This window comes from Polypterus senegalus, unplaced genomic scaffold (assembly GCF_016835505.1).
Source record: "Polypterus senegalus isolate Bchr_013 unplaced genomic scaffold, ASM1683550v1 scaffold_6539, whole genome shotgun sequence".
Lineage (NCBI taxonomy): Eukaryota > Metazoa > Chordata > Cladistia > Polypteriformes > Polypteridae > Polypterus > Polypterus senegalus.
In genome coordinates this window covers 4,131-11,114 of record NW_024384289.1, presented here as the reverse complement: position 1 = coordinate 11,114, position 6,984 = coordinate 4,131, and the positions used below count along the sequence as shown (strand labels likewise).

Below are 6,984 nucleotides of genomic sequence, written 5' to 3'. Positions count from 1 at the left end.
CACAAAAAAAAGCCAGGCCAGCCCGCCCCCCCCTTTGTCCTGGGGTCAGCTTCAAACGGGATCAACCCCTAACCAAAAAACATTCTCCCCAAACCAACCCCACCAACCAGATTTGTCCCCCCCCGACCTTCCACATCCTCGTGGCGATAGTGGCCCATCTCAAGTTAGGATGATCAAGGGGGGCCTTTAAAAACCCGGGTGGGAAAGCCCGGGGGGCCAAAAACTACAACTTTGGGACACAGAAAACCAGGCTGTGAATATGGCAGGAACGAGGGAGGGGAGGGACAAGCCAAAGAAGAGACGGGCAGATGTTGATGAAAGAGGGGGGGGAAGGATGAGATTGAGGCAGGCTGGGAAGTCGACTGAATCAACCACCATTACCTCCACCTAAAAATCACCCCAACCAAATGCACAGTACAAATAAAGAAAAAGGAAAAGTAGGAGAAAAAAAATGCAATGCAGATGCTGTGGTGGCAGACATCCTGCAAAACACACTCACCCTTTCACAGTTTAAAGATAAAAAGGAGAATGCAGGCCTCACCACGGGTTTGTGAAGGAGGCCTCCGCAAAAGGGGGAATAGCAGTGGTAACTGCCAGCTTGCAATAGGGTTTCATGTATTTTTGGGGCTAAATATATATTGATGTGGGGATATGGGGAGCTGCAGAAAGCTCAGACGATAAGTAAAAACCCCCTCCATTTGCCAACAGATGACTGGGAAGTGCAAAAGGAAGGACCAGACACGCTTTTCCTGACTTAGCTAAGGAGGAAGCTTAAAAGTGGCACAGGGGTGCCCAGCTCTGATCTGATACCAATATACCTACTGCCACCACAAAAACACTTAAGCGAGGAGTCACCCAACAAACACGAGCAGCGAACGAGTCAGCTCTGTCCCCGTACCTTAAAAGAAAACTGCGAGCGTGTGCCACCCTCCTCCACTAATCCATTTTGTCTAATCTCTACAGGCTTCCACCATGGGCGCAGATACCCAGACACCACCAAACACCCTGGCCTGCCCGGAAGCATTGCCCACGGACACAGCCACGCCCACAAGGGTTCAGCAATGCACACAACAACAGGCGCCCTCTGCCGCGACAAGGGGACTTATCTGCTGAACCAGTACGGCCAAACACACCACCACCACCACAGGATGCTTTCTAGAAGGCCATGGATTTTATACAGATCACCATGACCTAAAACGCAAAGGGGGTTGAGACAGGGTTGTTAAACAGATAAAATAATTATTTCATGCCATCTTCAATCACAAGCTCCAGATTGAAGTTAAGCTAAATGAACAACTTGATCAAAAAAGAAAATTGCAATTAAACAGCAAAACAATTACAATAATAAATTAATTAAATCCAAAAAACCAAACAGCCATCTAGCAACTATTTGTGGGGATTGGGGGGGGGTTGGTTTGGTCATCTCAAAACACTGGCACCCTTTCCCCACAAATAGCAGTTTCCCCTAATCATGAGGCCAAAACATCTGTTGGAAAGCAGGAAGTCCCAAAGTTTTTGGCAGCCGACAGCCAGAGGCGTTCACCCGATGTCAAAATTTTTCCCACACAGACCAAAGCTAAATTTGCCCCTTTCCCCTTTTGGGAAAAGTCTCTTTTCTACAACTAGCCGGGGCCCCAAAAGGGACGCTTATCTTCTGTTTTTACCCCCGGAAGGAAGAGGTGCCCTTCCTGGGGTACTGCAAATCCATGTCGATGCGGGAGTGGACAGGAGGAACCCCCTATTCCTTTCCTTTTTTTGTTCCAAAATCAATTTAATATATGGTCATCAGATGGGGGACATATCAGATTTTTTTTTTAATCAAAAAACCCAAATTACTTAGAACAAATATTTATTTGCTTACCCCCTTCCAGTTTCTTTTAAATTTTTTTCATTTCAGTTTTAGCTTTGAGCACCACCCCAAAGTCGGGAATTTGAAAATTTCCTCCTAACCCATCACCATTTCACCCCCTGAACAATTTTTTTGGGGCCCCACCCCCGTTTACATTTTATAAAAGGTTTTTATTTTTTATCTTATGAACATTTTTTTCCTTTCAACTTTTTTATCCCCCAGTACTTCTTTTTCACATTTCTGTAACAGTCTTTGTATAAATTTTTTCCCTTTTATTATATATCACAAAATTTGTTTCCCCCCACCACCACATATTTTCTTTTATGATGCTAATCTTTTTCCCAAATTGTCTTATTGACATTTTTCTTTTGCCCTTTCCCATTAATCCATTTTTATACACTATAAAAAAAATGTATTATTATGATCACTAGTTTTTTTATTTTTTTTGTAATTTTTTCCCAAAACCTAAGTTCCCATTACTTTTCCCATCCCACACATCCCCAAAATTTTGTCACATCTACATTTCCCAGAATACATGCGGGCTGGTTCCCCACTTCTAAACAGTTGTCTCTTGGACAATGGTTTTTAATTACTCCCCTTTTTTTAACCGACTGTTTTTTGTTGGTAAAATTTCTTTTTACTGCCATCCCCCAAGTCTCTCTATTTGTTAATTTTTTTTTCGGGGTTTGTTGCCACATTTTTAATTGCTCTGAATTTTCCTGTTTCCTTTTCCTATGTATTTTTTAAATCTTTTTTTTTTCCCCCACTTTTTTGGCCCCCTCCATCCCATGCATATTTTTTTAAAATTTTATTTTTCCCCTTTAGTTTTAAGGGGGTTTGAATCCATGGGTCTGTTATTAGTTTTTTTTAGCAGTTTTGCTTTCCTTAGTTCAGCCCCAGTAGATCTCATCATATCTGCAAATTTTTCCCTTTTTATTTATTGCCATTTTTTCACAACTGTTGCTGTATGTTTTAGTTCCAGCTCCTTTTCAATTTTTGGGAAAAACATTTCCCTTCCATTTTTTTTTGCTCTTCATTCCCTTTTTTTTTCTAGCCAGTTTTTACACTTTAACCCCAAAAAAACATAAAACAAGTTCTTATGATTTTTTTAGCATTTTTTTTTGGGGGGTAAAAAACAGTTAAAAAATATGAAAAATTTTTTGGGTAAGACAATTGTCTTAAAAACTTTTTTCCCTTTCCCCATTGTCAGCTTTCTCAAGCCCCAGAACCATGTTTTTTATTATCTTTTTAAAGGCATTCCTTTCCATTCCCCTTTTTTCTGTAAAGGGGCATCTCCAAAAATAATTCCAAGTACTTTTACCCTTTTTCCGCATGCTTATTCTTTTTTTTTTGGGGTTTCCCTTTCCCTTTTCCCCAAAGCACACATTAGGAATTTTTTTAAAATTTTAAAATTTTACCCTGGGGGCCCTAAAAGCTTTCTTGTTAATTAAATGTTTTTTCGATCCACATCCCCTTTCTGTAGCATCATCCATATAGGCAAACACCTTTTTAAACTGCTGCCCTCCACTTCCGGGAAATTTTAATTCTTCTTTTGTTGTTGTCCTTTTAATCATATTCAGCAATGGCTCAATGCTCAAATGAACAACACTGTTGACAATGGATATACTTCCCTCCACACTCCACTTTTTTTTCCCCTGTCAACCCATTGTTTACTTTTTTAAATTCCCATTCCGTTATGTACCACCTTTAGCCATCCCACAAATTCTTCTGGAAATCCCAATTTTTTTATTATTCCCCCACATATAGTTATATGCGAACCTATCAAAGGCTTTTTTCCAAAATCTAAATTGGGGTTAGCCCCACATCCCAAATTTTTTTTTTCCCTTTATTAAGTTAATACAATCTCTTTTTCACAACAAATTATCTGCAGCGCCCCCACACCTGAACCACACATGCCTGCTCTTCTTTTTATTATATTCCCTCAATATGTTCTTTTTAAATTTGGTTTTCCAAAAAGCTTGTCAAATTTTATAGTCCTGGCAAAAAAGTGTAATTGGTCTCCCAAATTTTTTTAAATCATTCTTTCGGCCTGTTTTGGGGAAAAAGCAAATTTCTCCACTTTTTTTATCGGGTTTTTTTTTTCTCCATGTTTTAAAATTCCCAAAAAGAAGTATATCATTTTTTAGAATTTCCAAAAAAGTCAAATAAAATCAAATTGGTAGTCCGCTATCCCTTTTTTTTCCCCCCGCTTTACATTTTAACAGCTGCTTCAACTTTTCCATTTCAATTTCCCGACACAATATTTTCCTTTTTTTCCAAAAAAAAAAAAGTAAATTTTCTTTTCTATTTTGGGGATATACTCATTTCGATTTTTTTCCTTTCATTTTTTTATAATGAGTTAAAACTAATTTTATTATTTCCCCTTTCTTCCTTTTTTTAAAGTTTTTCCCTTTTTTTTATCATTTCTTCCAATTTTTATTTTTTTTTTCCCCTCCTTTATTAAAAAAAAAAAATACGGGGAAAACCCCCTTTTTTTTTGTGGTTCCTTTTGGGGAAAAATTAAAATCACCGACCACAATTAATTTTTTTTTTTATTTTTCCATTGGGTTCCTTAAAAATCTTAACAATTCCATTCTCTGGGAAAATTTTTGGGGCGAACATTTATCATATTCACAGTATTACTTCCTTTTTTAATTTTTTTTTCATTAATCTCCCAAAAATTTCTTCATATCCTTTTTTCTCTATATCGTTTTTCTTTTTAAAAAACCCATACCTGCATTTTTTTTTTTTCGTTTTTTCCCCCAAAAGCTGCTTTTCTTTCCAACCCCCATATTTTCATACGAACTTTCCACGGTAAACTACATTCTTTTAAACAAAAAATCTGCAAATATCTTTTAGGGGGGAAAAAAAATTTTTCCCCTCTTTTCTCTGGAACCCCCTTTACATTAATTTTTCCAAATTTTTTAAATTTTATTTTTTTTTCCCCAGTATTTTGTTTTTACCCCCACCTCCTGGTTTTCCCTCTATTTGTTTCTATTACATTCCTCTTTTTCCTTTTTTTTCCGCTTTTTTTCCTGTTTTCCCTCCTCCACTCCTTTCATCCCTTTTGTTCAGAGAAAACCCCTTTCCCTATCTCTTTGGCCCCCAGATAGGGGGGCAACTGCCCCCATTACTGGATTTTGGTTCCCTTCCCACAGCTACCTGGTGACAAAATTTGGGCTGGGCCCCCCTTTTTTTAAAAATGGGGGGAAAATTTTGCCATCCCCATGTTTTCTTTCCTCTCTTCCTGCCCCGTGCTTTCTATTGCCACATGCTGAGGTGTTTCAAAAGCAATGCAGTTCCACTTAATATCTCCAAATTTTCCCCTTTTTATGGAAAAGTATGTTTTTGGAGCACTGTCCATTCTTCTCTCTCTACTTGCAATAATATCCTTTCTTCTCTATCTTCCTCTGTTCTTTGTCTTCTGATCTTCTCTCATTCCTTTCTTCCAAAATTTAAAGGGGCCTCTGTTTCTTCAACTCCTCAAGTTATTCACTTATGTTTCTTCGCCACTTCCTCCTTTCCTCCTCGATTCCTCATCTAAAATCTATAACTTTGTCTCTAATTATTTGTTTTAATTTGGCGGGGAACGGACAATCTTTAAAGGCATGTGCTTCCTGTCCACATAAATGGATATTATTGGTTTTCTGCACGTTTCTGTGCCCCCTCTTCACAATTTCTACACTTTATTTTTTGCATTTCCTTTATCCCCCTTTTTACCCACCCTCCTACATACCTGGGTTGGGGGAAAAAAAACTTCCTCTTAACACTAATTTGTATACGGGGGGCAGGTGTACCACCTATCTGTTTCACTCCTCTTCAGGGCTCGTCAAACTTATACAAACCATTCTTAATCCCCCCCCTCATCTGTCATTTTTTTTCTGGTTTTAACCTCCCAAAAATGCAATAACAATAGATATATTTTGTTTTTGACCTTCTCACTATACATTCTATTGACTTTTTTGTCTTGTCTGTCCTCAGAGGGTTTCAAAATCCCAAATCGGGTTAATCTCCTTTTCTTTTCTACATTTCTAACACTTGTTATACAAAAATCTGTTCTTAAAAACCACTTCAAAAATAGTTTTCCTAGGAAAAACAAAAAAAAATTTGATCTTACCCGAGTAAATCTCAAAGTCTTTTTAGCACCTCCTTCAAAAAATTTTCCACAATCCATCTGCATTCCTTAATTAAAAAAAACCCCGTTCTTTTCCCCTCCCCTTTCCCCGATGGGGGCAATCAGGTCTCTCAAAACCCAAGGCCCAGGATTAACAGATCCCCTGACCTAAAAAAGGGGTTGAGACAGGGTTTTAAAAAGATAAAACATCTATTTCTTGCCACTCTTCAATCACAAGCACCACAGAATAAAGTTAAGTTAAAAAAACCATCAGAAAAAAAAATTGAATTAAACAGCAAAAATTTTAATAATAAATTAATTAAACCCAAAAAAACCCAAAACAGCCATCTACCCTATCTGCTAGGGGTTAACTGGAGGTGTAATGGGTTTTGGTCATCTCCGCACTGGCATCCCCACAACAGCATTTCCCTTTTCTGAGGCCGCCTGACATCTGTCAATGGGAAGTACAAAATTTTCCCCGCAGCCGACACCCACGGGCGTTCTGCCGGTGTCAAGAATTCACACAGACTGGGCCACTTTTCCCCCTTTCCCCTTTAAGCCCAGCAGCTTGTCTTTTTTTTTATACCATTTGGGGAGGTGCACCGTTCCAAATTTGAATACCAGGTCGATGCGTGGAGGGGGGAGCAAGCCCACCCTCTCCTTGTTAAAAAACAATTTAATATATGGTTCCCCGATAGGGACGTATAATATTAAACTGATAAGGTATACCTTGATCTTGAAAGGCCGAGAAACGATGCCACAAAACGCCAGGCCAGCCCCCCCCACCTTTTTCCCTTCATACAGGGGAAACAACCCAACCAAAACATTCTCCCAAAAACCCCACCAACCAAAATTTTCCCTCCACCTTCCACACCTCGTGACGAGTCCCCTCCAAAAGTCAGGGGCCCGAAGAAGCTGAATGCCCGGATTGGACAAAGCTCAACTTTGGGACATGGGCGCCAGGCTGTAAATGGAAAACGGGGAGGGGGGGCCCAAGAAGAGACGTGTTTTGAAAAAAAAG

General features: G+C 39.1%; 1 pseudogene; it reads right to left on the bottom strand.

The window, feature by feature from the left end:
* Positions 1-6,555: 6,555 nt before the first annotated feature.
* On the bottom strand, positions 6,556-6,719 carry LOC120521925 (annotated as a pseudogene).
* Positions 6,720-6,984: the final 265 nt, after the last annotated feature.